Source organism: Anas platyrhynchos, chromosome 4 (genome assembly GCF_047663525.1).
Source record: "Anas platyrhynchos isolate ZD024472 breed Pekin duck chromosome 4, IASCAAS_PekinDuck_T2T, whole genome shotgun sequence".
In the NCBI taxonomy this organism is placed as follows: domain Eukaryota; kingdom Metazoa; phylum Chordata; class Aves; order Anseriformes; family Anatidae; genus Anas; species Anas platyrhynchos.
Genome location: NC_092590.1, coordinates 74791658 through 74818448, shown reverse-complemented (window position 1 = coordinate 74818448; position 26791 = coordinate 74791658).

The window sequence follows — 26791 nt, the reverse complement described above, 5'->3', positions numbered from 1 at the left end:
ATTGCAAGACTAGCCACCCCAACCAAATTGTTGTTAACAGACTCTGGCCTGTTCCTTACAAATTCAATCTATTTCCCAAGTGAGGCGCACCAACTATATATATATTTTTATTTGATTTATAACACAAAGTCTACATTAACTTATTTAAAGAAACAAAATATAAAACTATGGAAAAGCATATATTTTGATTTATGTGCAGAAGAGGCAATGAGAATCTTAAAGTCATTGGAGAATGAGCACAGAAAATGACAAATTATACTGACCAAAATAATCACTGCCTTAGATTTATTGTTGCTGCTTTATTATAATGTACCATACAATGTACTTTTAGAGTATACATGCTTGGTTGAAATAAGTATATTTTATTCTGTGAATGGAAGTATAATGGGATATTTGGATTCTCATCAATTCATTTATTCATCCATCCATTTCTATGACATTAAAGTAGATCCAATGGTTAAAGGAAAAAAAATATTTTGTTGTAAGTTAAAGGCATAAATTTGTAAGAACATTTTCTAATAACATTCTGATTCAAAACTGCTTACACCTTACACTGTTTTTAGTAGCTTTTTTTTTTTTTCTATATTTAGTCAGTAAATTATTTTGTGTCTTTTTTAATAAAACAGTTATGTTATCGTGGTAGACCATACAACATCCACACACATACTAAACTATTATTTTACTGTGGTATTTAAACTTTGGGACTTACAGGTGTTGAACAGTGAGAAAACAATCAAACTCTTCACCTTTAAAAGTATTAGCTCATTTTCCAGATCTTGACTGGTGTTTTGTATCTACGCATTAGCTCATATAATAGAAAATTTAGTATATAGGGAAGTCCAAACCTTTATATTTAATTCAGATATACATTGGTGAAATGAAGAACCTAATTTAATCCTAAATTGAATTAGAAGAAAAGCAATGAATTAGATAAAATTATGCTGCTTACTATAAACTGGAAAAATCACATCTAATCTTCTTATATAATTGCTCCTTTCCCCGGGAATCATTCTTCAAACTGCTGAAGGTCTTGTTCAATCTTTTGGCATAGGAAATTTCATTTAGTTTTTGGCTACAAAATATTTAATTTCTACCTTGACTTTTTAGTTTTCACATGAAAACTTCCTCTTACTAACTTTTGTGGTTTAACTCCAGCAGGAAGCTGAGCACCACACAGACTCTCACGCATTCTCTCCAGGTGGGATGGGGGAGAGAATCAGAAAGGTGGAAATGTGAGAATTCATGGGTTGAGAAAAAGACAGTTCACTAGGTAAAGCAAAAACCTTGCTTATGAGCAAAACAAAACAAGGAAGTCATTTGCTACTTTCCATCAGCTGGAAGGTGTTCAGCCACTTTCAGGAAAACAGGGTTCATTTCATGCAATGGTTTCTTGGGAAGGCATACACCAAAACTCCAACTACCCCCCTCTTTCTCCTTCCTTTCACCATTCTTTATTGCTGAGCATGTTGTTATGGCATATCCCTTTGGTCAGTCTGGGTCAGCTGTCCTGGCTCTGTCCCCTGCCAACTCCATGTACACCCCCAGCCTCCTCGCTGGCAGGGCAGCACAAGAAACTGAAAAGTCTTTGGCTCTCTGTGCACCTTGTCCGCAACAACTTAAAAAATAACAGTGTATTGTCACCATTATTTTAATCAAAAATCCAAAACATAGCATCATGTAAGCTTATACAAAGAAAAGTAACTATCACAGCCCAAACTTTGCCAACTTGTTTTAAAAATGCAAACTAAGAACATAATTTTGATATAATTAAATTTGGAAGAAAATAATTTGGAAGATATTTTCAGGTCTTAATTAGCATGCATGTTTTCTCACAACAGACATTTATCAGTGAACACCATTTATCAGTGAACTACTCCTATGCCCACTGTATGACCTAAGTGAGGATACACAAGCACAAAAGGGACAAAAAAAAATTCTAAAAATGAAAAAGAGAAAATTAAAAACTTTTTGAAAAAAAAAAAAAAGGAAGAAAAAAAAGAAATATTTATTTTCATTTGTGAATCTCATTCGTCTTATATTCTTCATGTTCTTAAATATGCTGATAACTAAGTAATTAATAAATCATCTTCTCTTGAATGGAATATTTTGTCACACATCACACACAAATTTAGGTTTTTCACTTTCATGCAATCTATCTATTTCAGACTGTTTGGCTACATAGTTTAATTATTCATGCAGTCTAACTATGAACATTTCATAGTGTAGAAGTAATTAACAGCTGGGCAGAACTGCCAGCGGAAGTGATCCATGGTACTTCTCTACTGCAGTGATCCATGGTCCTTCATGAAATCCTGCAGCAAAATGGTTTAAATTTCTGAGAAAAATCTGTGATTCCTGAAAAAAAAAAAAAAAAAAAAAAAAAAAAAGAGTGGAAAATATTACTCACTGTTTATTTGTAAAGTTAGCTTCAAAAATTAGATTATTTTAATGTGAAGTTGCAAAGATAATCTCATTATTTTTGGCCTTTTTAAACAGCTTTAATTCCGCTTCTTTTCACCATCCTAGAAAAAAATATAAAGATCTTAAAAAGTGTAAGTGCCCCAAATTCTCCAAGTCATTAGAATCTAGGGCATTTTAAAAGTTTCCTTATTTATACTGCTTTTCTACAAATATTCTCAGTGGGACTACCCACAGAGAGTACAGCAAGATCTTCACATGTACTGCTAATGCCTACAGCTCATTATTAATGCAACATATCTCCTTTGAGATTTGCTGAACTAATCAAAAGTAATGTTAATAATTGGCAAACTGGGATCACCTCTAGACAAAGAACATTGCATACAAATTAGCATTTATTTAACTTTTGAGGCCATCAGATAAGGAGTTTTTTGCTTTGTATTGTTTTGTTTTCGGTTTGTTTGTTTTGAGATCTTCATGCAAAATCACAGTGATACCTAGCAAACCAATGCACAAAGCTAGATTATGAGATACTTTCAGAAACTCTAATGCTGCTAAAATACAACTGCTGGCCATTTAATGATGAATAGTTTGTGGTGTTAGGTGATACCTGCCTCCCTCAGTGGAAGAGTGAGATGGCCTCATTCAGATTATATCAAGATACAAGAAGCTGAGATTTTACCTCACATAATCTTTTAGTTTGTGACAGGGGCAGGCAGACAGAGCCAGTAGTTGGGTCCACTATCCAGTCTATGCATACATAGCCATACCTTCAGTTCGTATGAATACAGTAATACCTCTAGTAATTATAATGTATACCGTGTATTATGTATTATGCATCCAACTTGTACGAGTCTCCCGATGCTTTTTATTCAAAAAAAACATACTGCCAGAAAAGTTTATGAATAGTAACAGTCGTGGAGTGTCATTTCTTTTTCCTTTGTGTCTTGGAAATAAATGTAAATTTCTGGATTTCATAAAAGTGAATAGTCCATAAAATCTGAAAAGCAAAAATTTTTAATGTGATGCTTTTCATATAATGCACTGGTATTTCATCCTCTTAAGTGCCTGCTATCTAGAAGCATTCTTGCCATACATTAAAAAGCTGGCCTGGGATTCAGGAAACCTGATTTGTGTTCATAGCTTTTCCGTTGCTTTGTGGAGTGACCTTGAACACACTATTTTCTTTATTTCTTGGATTCACTATCCATTTAAAAAGCCACAGAGATAATAATAGTGACATTTATATAAAATGCTGTAAACTATAACATTGCTAAGTACAATGTGATATTATTGATACTGTCATCATCATCATCATTTTCATAAAATTGTTATAATTTTCTATCATTATTGTTATTACATATATTTTATATTGATATGTCACCTGGAAATGAACTGAAACTAAGATGCAAGACTAGGAAGATTGCCAGTTATGTCAAAACAGCCAATCAATAATTATTTCAGTATTCTCTTTTCCTACCATCCTCTTCTGTAGTGTTTTATCTGAGTACTTCAGACTGATGGAGCCAGAAAGAGTGTGAGCAGACAGGATAGGCATTTTCAGCTGCAAGGAGAGCTTTATATACTGCAAAATGCAACCAGAGAAAAAAAAAAAATAAATAATAAAAAAAATAAAAAAGTCAAATCCAGTGAATCCTCTTCCAATCTCTCAAGCTCTTACTGATAACAAAAAAAAAAAAAAAAAAAAAAAAAAACAGAGAGACGTAATCACTGCCTCAGTATTACTAGTCTTAAAGGCAAATTGACAAAGTGTCATGCCTAGGATCTCTCTTCTGTTTCCCACTCCTAACCCTAAGGTTGAGTGAGTAAGCAAGTAGTGGAAGAAAGAGATATTTTGAATCTAAAATGAGAAATAACTGTAAAGCAAGCCATAGTTATACATTTTTAAAACAACAGCTTAAATGATTCCCAAAAAAGCATTTCAGTGATTACAAACAGCTATAAATATTTCAGAGCTGCAAGACTAGAAAGCTTTAAAACTCTAGGAGAAATGCATGAAATTTATGAACAAACACCGTTTCTCTAGAGAGGTATCCAATGAGCTACTGTAAAGACCCCTACAGAAATGAATAGGACTAATTGTGTTCATGGTTGATAAAACACTGTGGTAAGAATATACCCACTTAAACAGTTGAGAATTTGCTCTAACATTAACATTTAACAAAGTGATAGTATTCATCTTCCATAAATTCAGACATAGAATTTCCTAACTAAGATGACCAGTCACCCTAGGTTCCTTCTTCATTTATGCATTCCCAAGGAATCACTCAGTTTTTGTCTGATTAGATCACCAACTATAACTGGTGGTGGTGGTATTTCTCCACTGAGTATGAAGGGAGATTATAGGGTTATGGAGTCTTTCATGTTGTATGGTTGATGCACATCAATGTTCCTGAATTGTTTTGGGTTTCCTCTTTTCCAGATCAGTATGCTGATCCAAGTGCTCTGCAGGCCCTCCTTGTCCTCATAACAGAAATCAAACTCTGGGACAGGTGAGAAGAATTAATTTAGGGGTGCATCAGGGTGCACCCTGGCCTGAGAAAACTAACACATGGAAAACGTCATGTTAGCATGACTCTGGGCCTGAGGTACCTACTGGGACATGACTGTCAGCAAATAACCATCAAGCAGAAATAATACCTCAAAACTTCACTGACTAGATTTGTGGAGAGGTAGAAGAATTGGGAATGAAGTTGAGACTGGGAAGAAGGGGTAGTAAGGGGGTGTGGGAGAAGGGGAGAAGCTTTTAGTTTTATCTTTTTTTCTCTCTATCCTACTCTATTTTTCAAATTGGCAGTTAATCTTTTTTTCTCTCTATCCTACTCTATTTTTCAAATTGGCAGTAAGTTAAATTAATCTCCCCCAAATTGAGTGTCTTGCCCATGACAGTAGTTGGTAAATGATCTCCTTATCTCTACTTTGACCCATGAGTTTTTCATCTTATTTTGTCTTCCTGTCCTGTTGAGGAGGAAGAGTGAGAGAACAGCTTGATGGGCAACTGGCAGCCAGTGAAGGTTAACCCACCATAGATATTAATATTTCTATTGCACAATGGGAGAAATGCAGAAGTTTAAGTGTCCTAATTCAGTCATGAGACAGTCAAAAAATTCAGGTATCTAGATGCCAATAACACCAAAATTTCCAGGAAGGTTAACCAACCACCCAAGGAGGTCAAAGCCTTTATCAAATCACAGATCACAGATCACAGAATTTCTAGGTTGGAAGAGACCTTGAGATCATTGAGTCCAACCTCTGACCTAACGCTAACAGTCCTCCACTAAACCATATCCCTAAGCTCCACATCTAAACGTCTTTTAAAGACCTCCAGAGATGGTGACTCCACCACTTCCCTGGGCAGCCCGTTCCAATGTCTAACAACCCTTTCGGTAAAGAAGTTCTTCCTAACATCCAACCTAAAACTCCCCTGGCGCAACTTAAGCCCATTCCCCCTTGTCCTGTCACCAGGCACGTGGAAGAACAGGCCAACCCCCAACTCGCTACAGCCTCCTTTAAGGTACCTGTAGAGAGCAATAAGGTCGCCCCTGAGCCTCCTTTCCTCCAGGCTGAACAAGCCCAGCTCTCTCAGCCGCTTCTCGTAGGACTTGTTCTCCAATGGATATCAAAGGTTTAAATGAAATGGGAGACTTCTTAACAGCACAAGTCTTTCAGCTGATATATTATGGGAAATCTGATGTAGACACTGTTTAAAATATTACATTCCTATAATCAGTGCTTCCCAGTTGTAACAAGAGTACATTAAAAAAAAAAAACTCCAGTTAGTTACAGTAGTAACACATGAAGCTAAGTTCATATGCACACCCCCAGTGCAGTAGTATAATACTGCAGTAGCATCACTAAGATCACTGTATTCACACTGAGTTTACCAGGGAATAGATGAAAGGAGGATTTACCACATATAGGTCAATGTAACCTAGTTTAACTTTTGCATAATTCTATGGACTTCAGCAGAGTTGATCTGTCTTAGCTCAGGCAGGAGCACACTGCTCTCATCTTGACATAAAACTGCTTTGGGAAAAGAGATGTCTTCTGATGACAGGCCGCATTTGTGTCTAGCAGCAGTGATTGATATGGTACTGGCCAGTATGTAACATCAGTAAGCTGCAAATGTCACATCTTTTAAACTCACTAATCACCTGAGGTAAGGCCACATAGATGGATGCATCAGAAATATGAAATACCTCTGCTGGTAATAGCAGTTGGAGTCAGGAGCACCTGCTCTCACTTTTTATCTCTCTCTTTTTTTTTTTTATTCTTTTAAATGTACAGTGGATAAACTTCACTACTAAAAGCATCACTTGCAATGGAGAGTTCTGAATTTTAGCTGCAAAGAATGCTGTATCATGAAAATAAGACAATATTGTATGACTGATGGCAAGAAAAATCATTTTCCATTAATTCTGTTTTATGATTAAATATTTTCACTTCCTTTCCTGAAACTTGTGGATTACTCAAGTTACTGACAAGAGAAGAGATCATCTCTGTACATTTAATTAGCCCAAGAAAGCTAGATATAGAATCATAGAATCACATAGGTTGGAAAAGACCTTGAAAATCAGTAATAGGCTTAGTCTTGAAAAACTGTGGGTGACTAGCTTGGAGAAATAAAACCAAATAAACTCAGCTAACCTTCCTGTGCACTGAACAGGGGGTTGCTAGTGTGGGTTGTTAGTGATGTAAAATTGTGAAGCCTGAAGTGGTCACAAAGATAGAGCCATCACAGTCTAAAGAATCTGTAAAGTGAAAACTCTGAATATTCTCTGCTTTTGCACTCCTCCTTTGAATACTCTTTCCAAGATCTTCTTGTTCTTTGTGCTTTTTTGAATGGGAAATGCATCGGTCTCTTTGGTTACTGGCGACGTGTACAAGGCTGGAAGATAGAATCATAGAATCATAGAATATCCTGAGTTGGAAGGGACCCTTAAGGATCATCAAGTCCAACTCTTGACACCGCACAGGTCTACCCAAAAGTTCAGACCATGTGACTAAGTGCACAGTCCAATCTCTTCTTAAATTCAGTCAGGCTCGGTGCAGTGACCACTTCCCTGGGGAGCCTGTTCCAGTGTGCAACCATCCTCTCAGTGAAGAACCCCCTCCTGATGTCAAGCCTAAATTTCCCCTGCCTCAGCTTAACCCCATTCCCGCGGGTCCTGTCACTGGTGTTAATGGAGAAAAGGTCTCCTGCCTCTTGACACCCCCTTACGAGGAAGTTGTAGACTGTGATGAGGTCTCCCCTCAGCCTCCTCTTCTCCAGGCTGAACAGGCCCAGTGACCTCAGCCGTTCCTCATACGTCTTCCCCTCCAGGCCTTTCACCATCTTTGTAGCCCTCTTCTGGACACTCTCCAACAATTTCATGTCCTTTTTATACTGTGGTGCCCGGAACTGCACACAGTACTCGAGGTGAGGCCGCACCAGCGCGGAGTAGAGTGGGACAATCACCTCCCTTGACCTACTAGCGATGCCGTGCTTGATGCACCCCAGGACACGGTTGGCCCTCCTGGCTGCCAGGGCACACTGCTGGCTCATATTCAACTTGCTGTCTACCACGACCCCCAGATCCCTCTCTTCTAGGCTGCTCTCCAGCGTCTCATCGCCCAGTCTGTACGTGCAGCCAGGGTTTCCCCGTCCCAGGTGCAGGATAATTTCCAGACTCTGGACTCTGAACTTCTCTTCACCTGAATTAAGCATAAACATTAATCCAAGGGACAGATGAAATTTGTTATGGCTGAAACATTACAGACCCATTCAGAGAGAGATTTCAAGAGGGGAAAAAAATGATTCTGTTACAGACATGGACACTCGGTTCTTGGGAGAAAAGTGTGAATGTGTGCATTGTTGGACTATACAAATTCCCAAAGCTTCTCACCCCAGGGCTTTCAAGGTCCCTCTTGTCTACCACAGGTCTACAGTTATGTAGGGGCTACCCACTGTCTGAAGACCATGAAGCATACAATGGCCCCTGTCTTATTTTTATCTGTCACTTGTATTTATTAAGCCCATCCAGATCATCCTTTGTGTATTACATAAGGAGTTTGGAAGGATCAATACATTGTGTCTGAATGAAATCACAGTGAAGTCCAGGAGACCTTTCTCACCCCTTGGTGTCATGTACAGAAGGCCAACAGGAACGGTAGGTCCCGTAGACCTACTGTTTCGATGTGCAAGTTTCCATGTGCAGGTATCTGGAGGGGGTAGGGATGGACTGCTTGGTTTGCTTTTCCTTATTTTTTACCCTACAGCAGATGTGAAGGGTAAGTGTGTTAGAAAAGACATCCGGAATTTTGGCTCAGAGCTTGTCCAGATGTCTGAATCTTTACTTACTTTGCTTCTAATTGCATCTTTAAAATGAAGAAACAATGCCCCATCTACTCTGGGGACACTTTAGATGTGAGAAAAGAGAAAAAAAGAAAAAAAAAAAAAAGAAAAAAAAAAAGGAGAGAGAGAAAACAAACTATTTGCTAGCACAGAGTGATTCTAGCATCAAGCCAAATGTTTTTTAAAAGCCTCTGAGACCATGAGTTCTATTTTGCTGTGCAGCTCCAAATCCAATATAGTTATCATTGGAATCACATTTTTGAAGGCAATTGTCTCAGGATGACTGGATAGACATTTTGCCTTTCAAGCATATGTCTCTGAAATTGTGGTTGCCACCTGGCAGACTGTTAAGTTTCAGCAAGGGAAAGGAGAATTATGATTATTTTTCTTGGATCAGAAATGGGGAAGCCATATTTCACACTTAACATGATTTTACTGTTAGTATGCAGATTTCCTATCACTTGAGGAGGTCCTGGATCAGAGTTCCTAAGTATGAAATAAAAATCAGACCAAAGGAGACTCTTGAATGATAAACTATGTGGATAGCATCAGAGAGACATACAATGGATGTCCTAAATACCTGAATTAATTATTAAATTGGCTTTCATGACACTTAGCTACTGTAAGATTATGAGCTGCTACCAGATGGTGTGGTTGAAGATGATTTTGGTATCATATAGTTTCTTTCAGTCAAATGCATGAGAATCAGATCTTTGAAAATTAAAAAGGCTTAACTTCTGGATGTTCAGCATAAAGTCAGTAGAAGACAGCCTGTTTGGCTTTTCTCCCATATTCTGTCATTTCTAGAGTTCAAGTGCTGCCCGACAGTCATAGTCACCTAAAGTAAAATATTGCTAGGTATCAACACCAGGCTTTCCAGCAAAGACAATTGTAACATCTCTGAGGAGGTCACATAAACCTAAATTGTCAAAACAAACTGTACTTTGACTGAAGTACAGTATCAGCTACCTGGCTTGAGTAGATTTGAATGCAAGCTTATCACAAACAGGCCCAAATGCTGAAACTGTAACATAACATTCTTTGGAAAAAAAGTGTTTGCAGTAAGGTGCCGAATCTGATTTTGACAAATTTCAGATTAGTGCCATACTTCTTCACTGTTTCCAGTGATAACTTCTTCCAGCTCTTTTTAGGATCAAACTGGATCATAATGGACCAAACTGTCATAGACATTGCTTACTTAAAATTTAATGTTTCCATTAGCTTTGATTGAACTTTTTCACTGACATATTATTCTTTTCTTGTCTGTAAAAGAGGACATCAATGTCACTTGGAATTTCCTGAGTTCTTATAACTCAAATATTTGCAATAGTTTTAATACATACATTTCCTATTAAAACAGAGAAAATGTGAAAATGAAAGTCGTTACCATGTCATTATATGTAAAGTTTGTCTTCATAGTTTTCATTGCTTCAAATACAGGGGAATGAATTTTAGAAGATGATGTATTATTTTTTTTTTCTTTATTATGATTATGACAATTGTTCTCATTTGAATTCCAAAGACTCAATAAAGTTTGTCATTACCTTTTTGTATTAGAAGCTCTAGTCAATTTGATGGAAATAGCAATCAGGTTGACCACATCTAAAAGACCAATGCTGTAAATAATTTCACTGTGTGTTGTTCACAGTTGAGATATAGAGTCAAAAAAAGTTCATAAAGTCAATTGAAAGATACAGAGCAGAAGGATACAGAAGCATCATACATATACATACATTATATATATATACACATTATATATATATATACACAATATACATATACATACAGATACATGAGATACAGAAGTTGTGATAGACTATTTCAGGTTGTGGTAAATCATATGGTAGAATGTAGATATCCTCATTTCATGAGATGAATCCCATTCCTCTTTTCAATCTATAAATAAATAAGACATTTGGACAGGTCATTCAGCCTCCTTATGTTAAACATCTTTTGGGGATGAGATGACTTGCTCTCTGAAAACACCTCTCTGTTACCACTAATTGTAGCAGGAAAATTAATTGCTCCATTGGTCTATTTCTGCTGTGATAATACTCTGGTTTCAACTGAAATAGAGTTAATTTTCTTCCTAGTAGCTGGCATGATGCTGTGTTTTGGATTTAGGATGAGAATAATGCTCATAACACACCGATGTTTTAGTTACTGCTAAGCAGTGTTTACACTTACTCAGGGACTTTTCAGCTTCTCACATTACCCTGCCAGTGAGAAGGCTGGGGTTGCCCAAGGAGCTGGTAGGGGACAACCAGGACAGCTGAGCCAGACTGGCCCATACCATGTGGCATCATCTGGAACAATAAAACTGGTGGGAGTCAGCCAGGGTGGGGCTGCCACTGCTTAGGGACAGGCTGGGCATCAGCCAATGGATGGTGAGCAATTGCTTTGTGCATCACTTGTTTTGTATATTCTATTACTACTACTACTACTACTACTACTACTACTACTACTACTGTTACTACTATCGTCTATTCATTTTCTGTCCTACTAATCTGTCTTTATCTCAATCCAGGAGTATTTTACCCTTTTTGTCAACTCTCTCCCCAATCCCACTTGGGGAAGAGGGGAGGGGAAGGGCAGGTGGAGTAAGCCAATGGCATGTGGTGCTTAGCTGACTGCTGGATTAAACCACAACAATTCCCTCCCCGGATTTGTTCTGAATATCATAGTTGTCACCAAGCCTGTATATTTTTAGAAAAACAAATTGAACTAAGAAGAGTGCTTGGTTAACAGCTTGGCATGCTTATCATATTGCTGTTTCTCATATTTGAAATTATGCTTTTTCTTTACCTGAAGTAACAACAACCTTATTATTTCCTCTCCATCAATTGCTTCCTTTGAAAAGAGTATCAAAACTATTAAAAAACTGAAATATCTTGCTGACAATGTATGTCAGCAAGACACAAAGTGATTGATCAAACACCTTCAAGATGAAAAAATCATTTAAAGTATACTTTATTTGTATGATATCTTCCAAAGGTTAGGTTATTTATCACCTTTTATTCAAAGACATTTTATGGAACCAATCAATTCTAATCTAGTTAAGCAGATCTTCCACTTCTGTTTCCACCTTCAAGGTTAACTAGCATAGTTAAAGATTGGTTGCTAAGCAAAATGCTGATTACTTCTTTGATGGGTAGAAAGCTCCATCTGGACACTTCATTACTTTTATGTACTTTATGCAACAGATTTATTTACCTTTAAATAATATAAATTTGTCTGAGGAATTCAGTTAAACCAATTTCTATGGTGGACTTTTTTAATGTATTATATATATATTAAAAAAAAAAAAATGGGTTCGGAAGAAAGTGAACCACAAGGTCCATGCTATGAAAGAAAACAAAGTCAGCTACGAAAGAAAACAAAGTCAGTTATAAAACTTAGAGAAAGAATTCTGTAGTAATATCAAGTCAATGTTAGGATTTTTACTGCTGGACTAAATGGAGAATTTCAGTTAATAAAAATCATCACAATCCAAGGATTCTAGTTTTGGGTACTTGTCCTATTTTTGGCTGGGATAATTTTCTTCCTATTAGTTGGTGCGATGCTGTGTTTTGGATTTAGGACAAGAATAATGCTGATAACATGCTGATGTTTTAGTTATTTCTGAGCTGTGCTTACACTGAGTCAAGGACTTTTCAGCTTCTTGTGTTGCCCTGCCAGCGAGAAAACTGGGGGTGCAGAAGAAGCTGGGAGAGGACAGAACCAGGACATCTGACCCAGACTGGCCTAAGGATATTCCATACCACATAGTGTCGTGCAGAGTAATAACACTGAGTTGGAATCAGGGTGGTGAGCAGCCACTAGTTTGTTTGGCGGGTGGTGAGCAATTATGTTGTACATCACTTGCTTTGTATATTCTTTTATCACTATTATTGTTATTATTATCCTTTCATTTTCTGCCATATTGAATTGTCTTTATCTCAAGCTGTGAGTTTTTACCTTTTTTTTTTTTTTTTTTTTTTTTTTTGTTCAATTCTCCCCCCCATCCCACTGCAGGAGTAAGTAGAGGGAGGGAGGGAGGGAGCAAACGGTTGTGTGGTGCTTAGCTGCCTTTTGTAAGAATGAAAAGTTCTTGTACCACTGAAATAAATGGAAGTCTTGATATTAGCTTACAGGTAGCATAAGGACTGAAAATAAATTGTTATTGGGCAATGACATTTTGGCTTTTTACTCTTATTTTGGAGAAGAATTAGATAGGAAATAAAATTTCCTAGATGATGGGAATCCCTTTTTCAGGCACTTCTTTCTACAATACAATGCATTGATTTAAAGTACTTGTAAGACATTTTAAACTAGAAATGAAGACAGATTCTCATGTTTGCAGTAAGCTCACTATCTTGATCTGAGTTAAGACAAAACAAATAGTGTTTACCAGATGAAATGAGTGACAACATTTTCCCCCTACTCTTAATGATAAAACAACAATTTCATTAACAATAAGAATAATCATGCATCTATTTGCAATGCTGTAGTATCCTTGGAGTCACATTGCACTACCAGCTGGACAAACAAAAAATTCTTTACCCAAATATTCTTGTAACTTGCAACTTTGCTGTTGAAATATTGTCTCTAATTACAATGCCAGTCAATGAAAAATTAAGTTTTAAGTCTATGTTCTAACCCAGCCCCCCAGCCCTTGACAAATATATCACAATAAAAATTCAGCAAGCACATTCCTCTTGTCCTGAACTCTTCCATCATTCTATTAAAATCCTCCTGGGCAGTGTGTTTTAACATGTCATACAATAAATTACAAAAAAAAAAAAAAAAGTATCAATAATTCATCTCTTCCCATTATGTATATATAATAATATAAAATATATAAATGAAAAAGCTAAATATGAAGTCTTGCACCCAGGATGGTACAACCTTGTTAGTCAGTACAGGCTGGGAAATGACAGAGCAGGTGACACAGTCCCCTAGAAAACCACCTGGGGTCAGGGAGGAAAGTCTGAGCTAGCACTGTGCCCTCAGGACAACAAAGGCAGGCTCTTCTCAGATACATATGGTGAAAAGAGAAGACACATACAAGCTGCTATAAGGAATATTCTGCTTGTTAAAAGGAAAAATTATTTACAGTGCTACTAATGAAACACAGGCCCAGAGACGTGGGCCCATCTCCCTCCTTGATGGTTTTAAGAACTCCAATAAATAATTTCCTCATAAACAGGCCTTAGCTTTGATCTTAGTCCTAATTAGAAATGAAGGTTGAACTAGAGACAGTGATAAAATACCTTTTAATCCCTATGTTTTTAAAAAGTGTAATCATAAACAGTAAACTTACATAAGGGAAGGGAGGGTGTCTTTCTCCTCACATCACAAAAGGGAAGGGAAGGTGTCTTTCTCCTCACATCACAAACTTTCATCACAACCTCACAACATCCATGTTGCCTAGTTATATCTGGTTGCCTTGCACATGACTTCTGAAGATACAATCAAATTTCTTTTCCTCATATTTAATGTGTCTGGTTCTCCTGGCCAGCCAAAGGCTACCAAAAATTCGAAGCCAAGACTTTACTGTTTCCTTATAGAACAGTTTTGTTAACTTCCTTGGGTTTACTCCTAATCCATAATCACTTATGGATGAAAGATTACATTTTCTATACAAAGCCTGTTGGCAATACAGTCACCTGGTGGAGTTGTATTCTCATGGGCACAGGGAAAATCCCTAAAGGGTGACTCCTTCCTACAGACATGCATTCATGTAGGCATTGCTAGTCGGTTGAGGGAGGTAATTATCCCACTCTACTCCCCTCTGGTGTGGCCTCACCTCGAGTACTATGTGCAGTTCTGGGCACCACAATACAAAAAGGACATTAAACTGTTGGAGAGTGTCCAGAGGAGGGTGGCAAAGATGGTGAAGGGCATAGACTGGAAGACGTATGAGGAGCGGCTGAGGTCACTGGACCTGTTCAGCCTGGAGAAGAGGAGGCTGAGAGGGAACCTCATCGCAGTCTTCAACTTGCTCGTGAGGGGGAGTGGAGAGGCAGGTGACCTATTCTCTGTAAACACCAGTGATAGGCCCCACGGGAATGGTGTTAAGCTGAGGCAGGGGAAGTTTAGGCTTGACATCAGGAAGAGGTTCTTCACCGAGAGGGTGGTTGCACACCGGAACAGGCTCCCCAGTGAAGTAGTCACTGCACCAAGCCTGTCTGAATTTAAAAAGTGATTGGACTGTGCACTTAGTAACATGGTCTAAACTTTTCTGTAGAACTGTGCGGTGCCAGGAGTTGGACTTGATGATCCTTATGGGTCCCTTCCAACTCGGGATATTCTATGATTCTATGATTCATCTGTGTGCCTTAAAGCACAAATAACTCATGCAACATCAGGGCTCAGATATATGTTTGCCTACATGTTAATAATAGAAAACAACTGAGCTTATGAATAAAAGGGAATAACAGGTACCACAGGTATCATCTCAGCCCTCCACCCCCTTCCCCCTCCCTCCCCCCGTTTCTTTTTTTTAGTTTATATTTGCAGTTTTTGTTTGTAATGCTGAGTTACCTTTTTTTTTCTTGGCCAGCATTTCCATACTACCTTGTTACATATGTGGAAGACTTATTAACAGTTAGGAATAATGTATTTTACTGCAGTCTTCCTGCGTTGCATCAAATTATCATGATGACAAATTTCTCACTCCCATCATTGTTCTTACACGTCTATTACCAAATCTACTGTCACTCTTCAAACAACAGCAAGATACATCTATGTTTCATAGGACAAATGAAATGAGATGGAAACTGAGAGTATTTTAAACCAATGTTTTTTTATATGTTTAATTAGAATTTATTTTTCCCAAGGAAAATCTGATGATTGTTTAACTGGAAGCAGATTCCAGGAAACATATCCATCCTTAGGAACATATAAATATGGTAATGTAAAGCAGAAGTTTTATAGAGAGATTTTACAAAGCCAATAATGGGAATTAGGCATTAAATTGCCATTGAATGTCAATGGGAATGTGTACTAGATTGTCCTCTTGTTCTTTAAAATACCTCCATTAATGATCTGAGTAGACTTGAACAGACATCTTGTCTCCTGCTTTAGGAGAAACATGAAGGTGAATCCCCAGATGACATAAATCAACACAGCTCTGACAGATCTCTTTTGATTTATATCAGCTGAGAAGTTGGGCCTCTACAAAGACATCTATCTTTCATCTGTTGAATGATTAATATTCACATCCTTATTTAGTTTTCTACCTTTATCTTGTTGATATTTCACATCCAACAGATGATTACTGAAAAGGTAGTTTGTACTAATTTATTTCCCATATGTGCAGTTACAGGATTGTCTAAAAATGCAGTGATTGTTTCCTGAGACTGATAGAGCTGAAAAGGTTTAGAAAACAAACAAAAATATTTTATATTCTGAGCTTTTTTTCTTTAGTTAGTGCAGACTATACATATTCATTGGAAGCAGGGGAATATATTGCCTGCCAACAGAGAAGGAAAACATTTATTGCTAATAGAACCTTAATGTGTCCATATTACTATATTTCTCTAATTTATATTAAAGGGACTATATTTACATTCATTACAGGGAAAATTGTCTCTTGTATGTGATGAGCTACATGAAAAAGGATGGTGTAATTATTAGCTTATTGTCATAGAACTGTAAAAATGGGGACAGGATGAAACTGGAGGAGGAATAGAGTAATTGAGAAATTTTGTAATAAAGAAGAGCATGAGTCAGAACCTTGTAATAAACTTTTACCACAAATATGTTTCTTATCCATACACCTGTATATAAAGGACTTAGATGTGTTTCGTAAGGTATTGTCAACATAATTATCTTGTCTTCTGTTGCCTACAAAAATTAAATTTTCCTAAATCTGTTAGTCTTGAAGTCTGCCAAGACTTTTGAATTAATAGTATGTTTTAAATATTGACCTTCATCTCAGATCTATCTTCATTTGTTTGTAGAGTAGTTTTGCAACTGCAAGACACAGATGTTGTTCCCTTGCTGTGTATTTATTTATTTATTTATTTGTTATCTTAACCAAGTGTTTGCATCTGTTGTACAGAAAATTGTCAGCATTGGACTGAGTGCTACAAGAGTAGTACATTATTAAGGGAGTATGAGGAGTGATTCAATTAGAAATTACAAACTCTCTAATAAGTAATAAATAAATAAAAGATAGAGCTGGTGATATTCAGAGATGTTCCTAAACAGGAAAGCCGGAAAAAAAGTGGTGATGACATGGTACCAAAACCATAGGTCCAACCTGGCACATGGGGAAGCTGACATGCACCATCAAAGACTATAAAAGAGCAATAATTAGTTAAGTTGCTTTTGGGAAGGAGCTTCAATAAAATGTCTGCCTGTGTGGTCCCAGGGGGATTTTCATCCCACAATTTCATATAGATCTACTTACTTAAATATAAATTAGATTAAATATTGTACGTATTTCTACTAAAATCAAATGCAAGGTACTGATTACTTTCTTGGTTTCTTGCTTCATTTTCTTCAGCTTCCCTCCAATGAGTGATTTATAAAGGAAAGTCTCTGAAAAGCAACAGTAATTCCTTTGGGCATAAATACGACATCTGTAGACCAACCTGATTGATAGCATGGTAGTAGAGATTTAATGTTTATTTATGTCCATGTGATATTCAATTTAATATTGGCTAGATTTTTTGTCACTGTTTGCTTGCATACTGAAATGTAGGTAATTTCAGAACATGCATAAATTCTTCTAAATGAACTAAAGGAGAGATCTGATATCTTTCATTGCATATATTTTTGCTGGGATGATTAAACTTTTTTCTTTCTTTTCCATTTTTTTTTTTTATGCCTTCCATTACAATTTTTCTTAGATTTTGTTGACTCAAAGACAACCAATAAACAAAAAGCTTGCATAAATTGAAACTTACTCCTTTGCTCATGCTTATTCACTCTCACAAGGGCCTTATTTCAGAATTCTTTATTAGTGTTCAGGTATCATTTTGGTTCTTTTTTGGGGGGAAATTTCAGAAAACCTTGAAACCCGTTTTAGCCATTACCACTTTCATTCCTGTACAAGTGAGGTGTAGAACCATGTAAAAATAACAGTTCATATACAAGGTCTCCTTCAAGAAACCTGGGTCTGGCTTCCTTTTGCCTCTTAAATATCTGCACACAAGTATTACTTTGCCACCGTGTAATCAACCAGTCCAGCTGTTATGACTGATACGATCAAGTTGCTTCCCTTATCAGGAAGGTAAACATTATCTCAGTAGAACAGAGCAAATTCAGACTATGAGTACGTGTTTTTGCTGTTTAATAATCTGGCTCTTAAAATGTAGATAAATATCTGATGCAATATTATATAATTCAACATGTTTGATCACCTGGTGGAAGGAAAACATGCTGAAAGATATCTTCAGAGTACTCCTAAGCAGTTCATCAGTAAAAAGATGGTTGATGGAAAGCTATATCAAGCAAACTTCGCCAGCTGCTCATTCAGATTTGCAATTTAAATTGAATTGTGCTCTTAGTCATATGGGCTGAATTTTTGGGTAGACCTGTGTGGTTCACACCACAATAAGTTGGACTTGATGATCCTTATGGGTCCCTTCCAACTCAAGATATTCTATGATTCTCTGAGAGAAGTGCTGCAAAGAGGGGAATATAAGAGCTGTTGTTATTAAGATAAAAACAAACAAAAAAACTGCAGTATGAGTAATGGGGTACCCTCTCACTTTCCAAGACAAAAAGATCACCCATGCAAAGCATTTGAAGATTGATACTGTACTGAAAAACCTAAGAGCTGGAATGATTCAAGGACCACCAGCAATGAGGGAATATTGAGTGAAAGCATGTTAACTGACTTCAGGTTTGGGCTGTGCAAACAAAGTCAGAATTTGGCTGAAAGCTATGTGATTTCTGCCAGAAAAAAAAAAAAAAAAAAAAAAAAAAAAGCATTTGAAGCTATCGCTTCTAACAAAATAGTTGGGGAAAGGATGAAAGAAAAGGAAGAGGATGAAAAAATATATTATTGAAATCTTTATTACTCAACAACAGTGAATTACTGAACAACTGTGGATTATTTTGAAAATTTTCAGCATAATCACACATTCTAACGTATTATATAAGATTATTTTTGTTTCTGTCCTGTACTGCCTTTTTACTGCCTTTTTAGTATATATAAAAGACAAAGCTGAAAAGTGTTTCTCGTGTTACTCTAGTCCTCACTAGGATATTTGATAACTTACATAGCAGCTTGAAGAGTCTGTAGTTAGTCTGTTGTTCAAACACAGCAGTCTGGTTTTTATGTTCTCTGAAGGTGGAGGGAAAAAAAAAAAATAGATCTTCCCATTTATTTCAAATGACATTTTTGCTATCTTCAGTATTCTCTCAAATTTTCAAAACGTTTTCCTGTTAGAAGGTTGCAAAGTTTGCTGGTCTCTGCAAGTTGTTAATAAGGACTACATTAAACCAATCCATCAGCCCTGGCACTCAATCACAGTAAGTGAAATAGATATTCTACCTGCAATGTCTCCCTAGAAACAACTGCAAAGAAGCATATTTTCTTTAACTTTTAGCACTTCCATGCTTATCTGTTCTCCCTTGTGTCTTTTTTTGTACTTCTTGATTACTGATTAGCCACAATATATTTGGAAAACTAAAAGCTTCTAAATTAACCATTAGGAAAAGAGCAAGCTGTCCATCTAAAATACTGACATATTCAGAAGGAAACAGAGCTTTTAATGCCTCTGTTTAGGCCACACCTATAATTTAAAGTCCTAATCGTGTGGGTTTTTGTTGTTGTTGTTGTTTGTTTGTTTTAAGTGATTTTCTTATTCAGAAATAAGGGTCTTTCAGGAATGACGGCATGTATAAATGTTAATCCAGTAATAAGAAAGATTTTTTAAAGCCCACTGATTAAATTTCTAATTAATGGTACCATAAACAAACAATATCTCTTGGTTTTGGTTTTGTGCATGCCTAACCACATCTGATATTGACTCATTCCATGATCCCAGCCCTGCAAAACACAATTATCTCTTGGTACAGTCCTGAAACAAATTTGTAATTGTTGAAAGATGGGGGTGGTGACAGAAATATCTTAATTCAAGAAGTAACCCCTAATTCTGTCCACATCACTGGTAACTTTAAAATAAATAAATAATAAAACAAACAAACAAATAAACTTCACAGACCCAACACCTCCTTCATCAACATCTTATATCTTTAAACATAGCTGCTGGCAAAACAACTTTGAAGCTTTCTGAGGTCTTTATATATTTTTTTATTTTTTGCCTTAGTTTTAGTCAAAAAAATAGGTGTATTTACATAATGAAGACAATTTCCTGGACTTTAAATAGTTGTGAGATTGATTTCCACAGAATCAAGGAATAGTTGAAGCTGAAGGAACTGCTGGAAATCATCTGCTCCAACTAAAAGCCAGCCTTGCTCAAAGAAGGGTCAAGAACAGTTTGCTGAGGACTTTGTCCTTTCTTTTTCTTTTGAACTGGCACCAAAATAGCCAGATCATGTGGGCTGCAAGTATATGCAGTGCTAAATACGAGCTGCTTAAAAGTTAGGGAGACCACTTTTAAGAACATTGTTTCTCATGACCATTTGGAAATGTCAGTGAATACTTATATCTTTCCAACTGACTCACATTATTAGCTCCAAGTAATGTATACTTTCATTGGATAATTTGGCTTTCTTGTCACGTCAGTACAGCACTATAATGTTGATAGTGGACTAAAAATCTGATACAGCTTGATTTTCTGACAAAAACAAAATATTTTTGAGCTCAGTCTTAGGCTACACAGATCACCAAAAAAAAAAAAAAAAAAAAAAAGGCAAAATAAACTTTCCTGGGGGAAAATAGTGCATCTTCAAGAAAACAGTAATGTTTCATAGCAAATTATTGTACTAGAATTCCCCCAAAATCTGAAATTGGGATTTCAACCCATAATTAGACTTTTCTGCGGCAAACTGTCTACTGTAGGTTTCAAAGCACTTTGTAAAATTGTTGTCTCCCTATCAAAGAATCATAGAACACTTTGGGTTGGAAGGGATGTTAAAAATTAGTTCCAATCCCATAACATGGACAGAAACACCTCCCACTAAATCAGGTTACCCAGGGCCCCATCCAACCTAGTCTTGAATACCTCCAGGGATGGAGCATCCACAGCTTCTCCAGGCAGCCTGTTCCAATGCCTCACCACCCTCGGAGTAAAGATTTCTGTATAACTAGCCTAAATCTTTTAGTTTAAAGCCATTACTCCTTCTCCTGTTAACTACACACCCTGACAAAGAGTCCTTCCCCAGTTTTCCTGTAGACCCCCTTCAGGTACTGTAAGGGCACTGTAAGGTCTCCCTGGAGCCTTCTCTTCTCCAGCTTGAACAACCCCAACTCCCTCAGCATTTCTTCACGGGAGAGGTGCTTCAGCCCTCTGATAATCCTTATGGCCCTCCTCTGGCCTCACTCTAACAGGTCTATGTTCTTCTGATGAGGGCCAGCTCTGAACAGAACTATGTTACAATTGTGGAAAGATCAACTAAAAGAAATGGGTGATTCTGGCTCGGAACTCAGGTAGAAGTTTTAGTTGCTCAGCAAAATGGCTGGACTTGCAGAAAGACTGAGAAACCTGAAGAAGGTTTGTTGTAGGCAGTACAGCTTCCAACTCCTGTCTAGGCAAAAGTGATGCAAATCTTAGCCTAAATTTCAGTGCCAGAGATAACAGTCTGGGTCTATACCAGGGAATAAGAGAGAAATTTGTTAGAGATGATATGGCTGATAGAAAAATGGTAACTATGCTTTTAAATGGTAAAAATGTTTTTGGGGAGGGCTATAGCTGCAATCATACCTGCCATTAGCTCATTCACAGTGGCAAGAGTCTTTTTTTTTTTTTTTTTTTTTACTAGGCACTCCCAACAGCAAGTCAGGCTTAGATTTATTAGATTAGCCTTATTGTTTTCTTGCTTCCAACTGCCTACTGTACCACACAGTTGTCTATTTTGCTTGCCTCAGGAGATAACCCTCTCAGAAGTCAATGAAAGAAAAGAACACCTGTCAGTCAGGCCTGTCTTCTGCCAAGTGGACCACTCTGCTATCCACCTACTATACCCACACTTTTCCAGGTCTTGGAGATAAAACCTGGTGTAGAGTAAATCAAATAGATCTAGTTTATGCCAATTAGGCCAATAGGGCCCATTCCATCTGTCTAAAAATTGAAAACCATAAACAATTACAAACACTTAAAGACTTGAGTGTCCTACCTTTTAACAAGCTCTAAAGTTTGTCTGGGTTGATAACCGTTATAATATCCTCCCTCCCCTGGCTTTGCTTGGTTGACCTACTTTTCCAACACTTTCCCTAAAGGTAACACAAAACCTTTCTGAGTTGCTCATACAATGTTTTGATCATGTTTAATAACTAAGACCTCTTTTTGAAGGCTGTGTATAGCTAGTCACACTGTGCAAAATCCCAATAGCCCTTCGTCATCCAAGGAATTATTTGCATACTAGGTCAAGCAACAGATTTCAGTAGTTCTCTCTCTTTCAGTTAAATATACAGAACTTAGACAAAAAGATGCTGTTTTTGTGTGATGCTATTTTCCATCATCAATAATAGTCAGTCCTGTAAACTCAGGGAACTATGGATAACTAATACTCTACAGGGTATCTAATAAATGCTGAAAGGGCTGATAGATATGACAAAGGGTCTAAGGAAGATTCACGTACTTTTGGAGTACATCTGGAGACCAGAAAGTTAATTTATGACATCTGTGACAGTAATACACACTTGTGTTTAGGCAGCTGAATCATACACTCTGATTTTCGATCCTTTTTTTTTTTTTTTTTTTTTTTTTTTTTTTCTGGAAAAGGCAAAAAATAATTCCTGTTTAAAAACACAGATGCCAACCCATTTTTTCTCCACTGTGTTTCCAGTGACCTTACATTTCTTAATCCCAATTTGTTGCTGCAGAACAAAGTAAACTGCTGTTTCTTGTATTAAGATAAAAGACCTGCTTCCAACTCTACAGCACAGAAACTGTGTTGAGCAGCAGAAACATCAAAGGAGACAAAAGCAAGACTGGGTAGTCTAAGAGTGTTTTCCTGAGAAACGTCATATATATGACACCATATACATTAACTTGCTTTCAGCTTTTATTACAAACACAAAACAGACTATCTTCACTGACAGATTTGCAAATTTACATTCATATACTTTTACAGAAAGTCCAGGTTTTCTTTACTATATGCCAGATTTGAAAACAAGTCAGCTGAGCTAAGTCATGCTCTGTTACTGATGATATAAAAACATTAAAAATTTTCACTAAGAAATCTAACAGGAAATATGTTAAGTAGTGGGATTTGTACATTTTTGGTAAGGTTCTGCTGCTTTTAAGACATAAAGAAAAAATGTAAAGTCATGTAGATGTTCACTATGTTAAAAATGATTAAAAATCGCAGAATTATTTAGGTTAGAAGGGATCTCTGGAAGTCATGTTGTGCAAACTGCCTGCTCAAACACGGTCACATAGAGCAGGTTGCCCAGGACCACACACATATGCACACACTCCTCACCCCCAATATTCTTCCCCCTCATCCATCAGGCTAAAGTTCACTATAGAAGCTTATCAGGTTGGTCATTTGCCTTGGTGAATCCATGCTGATTATTCCTGATGATTTTCTTCTCATTCATGTGCCTGGAAGTGGTTTCCAGGGTTTTCTGCTTCTTCACCATCCCAGGGGACAAGGTGTGGTTGACCAGCCTGTATTTCCTCAGGGTCTCCTTCTCGCCTCTCTTGAAGATCAGAGTAATATTTCATTTCCTCCATTCCTCAGACACTTCTTCCATTTGCCACGATCAAGCAAAGATTGTAGAGTGCTCTCTCAGTCACATTTGCCAGCTCTCTCAACACTCATGGGTGATCCAATGGCCCATGAGCACTCATTGCCCCATCCTATCTGGGCTAATGGACTTAGAAATGTCCAGTTTTCCCTGACCTGATCCTTTTCCACCAAAGTGGAAATCACTCCCAAGTTTGGAGAAGGTGATCCTTTAATATTAACCAATTTAAATGATGCTAACAGTTTTCCTTATGTTTCCCTTCCCAACTTTAATACTGAATATATGAAGTTACATTTTTTTTAGCATGCCACTTTTCTAATATCCCATAAAATATACAAAAAAAAAAAAAATGTTATTCCTTTAAAAGGATGTAACATCGACATTTTGGTTGGAATTCATCTCACTTAATATTAGGTATTTCAGAGTGAAATATCTAGGTATTCTCTGTTCATCCTACAATCAATGGAGAAAAGTATGATCTATCTTACCATTATAAACTGCCCTCTGAAGTTATTTGTTCCCTTCCATTACCTGTAGGGGGAGCCTAAAATTGACTAGTTCAGATAAATTAAATACTTCTATTTTAGAAATTTAAGCTGGAGTTGTCTTTGTGTCACAAAATGATTTTGAATACCAATTTGTGTAATTATGTGACTGATCATTAATGTGTAAGAAATGTTGATAATGTACTGTTACATTTTTATATATGTAAATGTTATGACTTTGTCCTGACAACTCACTGCTATATTAAAGTTATGAAGTGGTGACTGATATGGAAAAACAAAGCAAAAAGTCTGCAAACTGTATTAGGAAATGTAGCTTAGAAAGAAACCAAAGGAGGGCAAGGAAAGATTGTGTTTAAAAAGATTTTAATGAGTGCAGATGTGTGAATAAAAATTAAATTTATTAACTTTGTTAATGTAGTTTGTATCTACAAAGTTATTACCTGAAGACAGTGCATTTTTCTGGAGAGAATTTAAACATTCAGTTTCACCTGGAACAAGGCCAGGAGTTGTTTGTTTGTTTCTTTCTTTCTTTGTTTTTAATTTGTTTGTTTGTTTGTTTTTCTTAAATGAAGTGAAGTGCAATAAATATTGGAAGTTTAAGTTTTTGTTAGGTTTTGGTTGCATTCAACAAAAGGAATATAGGTACTGTATTTTGAAAGGAATCAGCAATTCCATTAGCCCACTGACTTTCAGGTTTAGCAGTAGAGGACAATTCATAACATAAATTCATGGCACTGCCCCCAGAAGTTGTGGATGCCCCATCCTTGGAAGTGCTTAAGGCCTGGTTGGATGGGGTTTTGAATAACCTGGTCTAGTGAAAGGTGTCCCAGCCCATGGCAGGGTAGTTGGCATTGGATCTTTAAGGTCCCTTCCAACCCAAAGCATTCTACGATTCTATAAAAATATTGTGTTCATTTGAACTGAAGGTTAATAACAGATTAAGTTTTTGCCATCCAGATTCTTTCAATGCACTGAATGATGCACAGAATTGGTTTAATGCATCCAGCAAAAAATAAATGGACATTTTGTAATGCCTGAATTAATTGCAGGATGTATTTTTGTTCCCTTCTCCTGAGGGAAACTTCAGTGGCTCTCATTAAATGGATGATTGATGGTACAGCAATCAAACATAGGCAATACATTTTCCATTGTTCCTAAGTGTATTTCTCTAATAAGAATCAGAAATATAGTAATAACAATCAAACTTGGTAAACCCATCCTTATTTGCCATTCAGGGTGAAATTCATCCCTGTGAATATGCATAGCAAACTCCCTTCCGCCTTTCTCCTTCCTCCCCACAAAGAAAACACTTGTATTCATTAACAAGTTTTTGACATTTGCAATCAGGACAGATTTTCAAAAGTGTTTACTTTTAGAACTGAAAAATAAGTAATCACATTTTCCAAAGAGCTTGTTCATGTTGGTCATTCATAGCAAATGCCAACCTCTTCTGAAAAACTAGCCCAGCTGCCCACTCATGCTAAGAGTAACTTCCTGGAATCAACAATAGGAGGAAATAAAAGAATAATTTCATTATCCTCCTTCAAACCCTTCCTTAAAATCAGTGATGTAAAAATGAGTAGATAAAAATAGTGGATAAATATGTCTGCTCGATAACCAGAAAAAGGCTATGTCTGTGTATGTTGTGTCTTAATAAGGTTCAGTAGTGGCAAGCAGGAGCAATTCATATAAAACATACCAACAGTAAGTCAAGGCTGTTTACTTGTATTCACCACTGAGTGCAGCACTGTTTGAGAAGTTCTTTACCATTTAGTGAAAACAGAAGAAAACTTCTAGAAAGGGGAGGCAATTGATAGGATGGGAGTATACTGTCATCATGGTTAGTATTTATTGTCTCATAGTCTGATTCCTTGTTTGTCTATATACCCATCTTTTACCTTACACCTGAAGGGTTATTTTCACATACCAAAACCCATTTCTGATCTTTTTTGTGCATTGCAATGAGTTAGAGGAGTCACGATTGATTAATTCATTCTCTTCAGCCTAATTATGGCATCAATAAATCTGTTACTGACTAGATTTTGCATCCTGGGCCATCTTCAAGTGCCCAGACCACAGTTCAGTTGAAAATTTGGTAATGGGAAGCTGCTGAAACTGCCATTTTGACTTCAAATAGGTTTCTCTTAACAAAAGCCTTACTTCCTCCCAACAGTTCCCCCCTTCTGCCTTATAATCAGCTGCTATCATGCTTCTCTAAGGACACAGAGTGTATACAATCCCAGAAAAGGTCTTCAACCTGCCTGAATGTTTTACATTTATGGCCTTTAAAAAAAACAGTAGATATTCTGTATTTCTATCTCAGGGCTAGTAGTCTTGATTTACTTAATTTAAACTTTTCTTTTTAATTCTTTTGTATTATCCAGGTCAAATCCTGTAATTGGTCATGTGATCTTCTGTCATTCAGAAGAAATACAGCTATGTGAGAGAGTACAAATAGAATTGTTTTGACCCTGTTCACTCTAAATTATGCATACATTGTTTTGTTCACATTTTAAATACAGATTTCCAGAGCATAACACATAGATGTAGCATCAGCTCAGGTCATGATTCTGTTTTAGTACAGCAGTGTAAACAAGAAATAACTCTACTTCATCAGACTGTTATAAACCTAATGTTTATAACATTAGGAGTAGTAACATGACAAACAATTATTTTCTCAGAAGTTAGACCTAA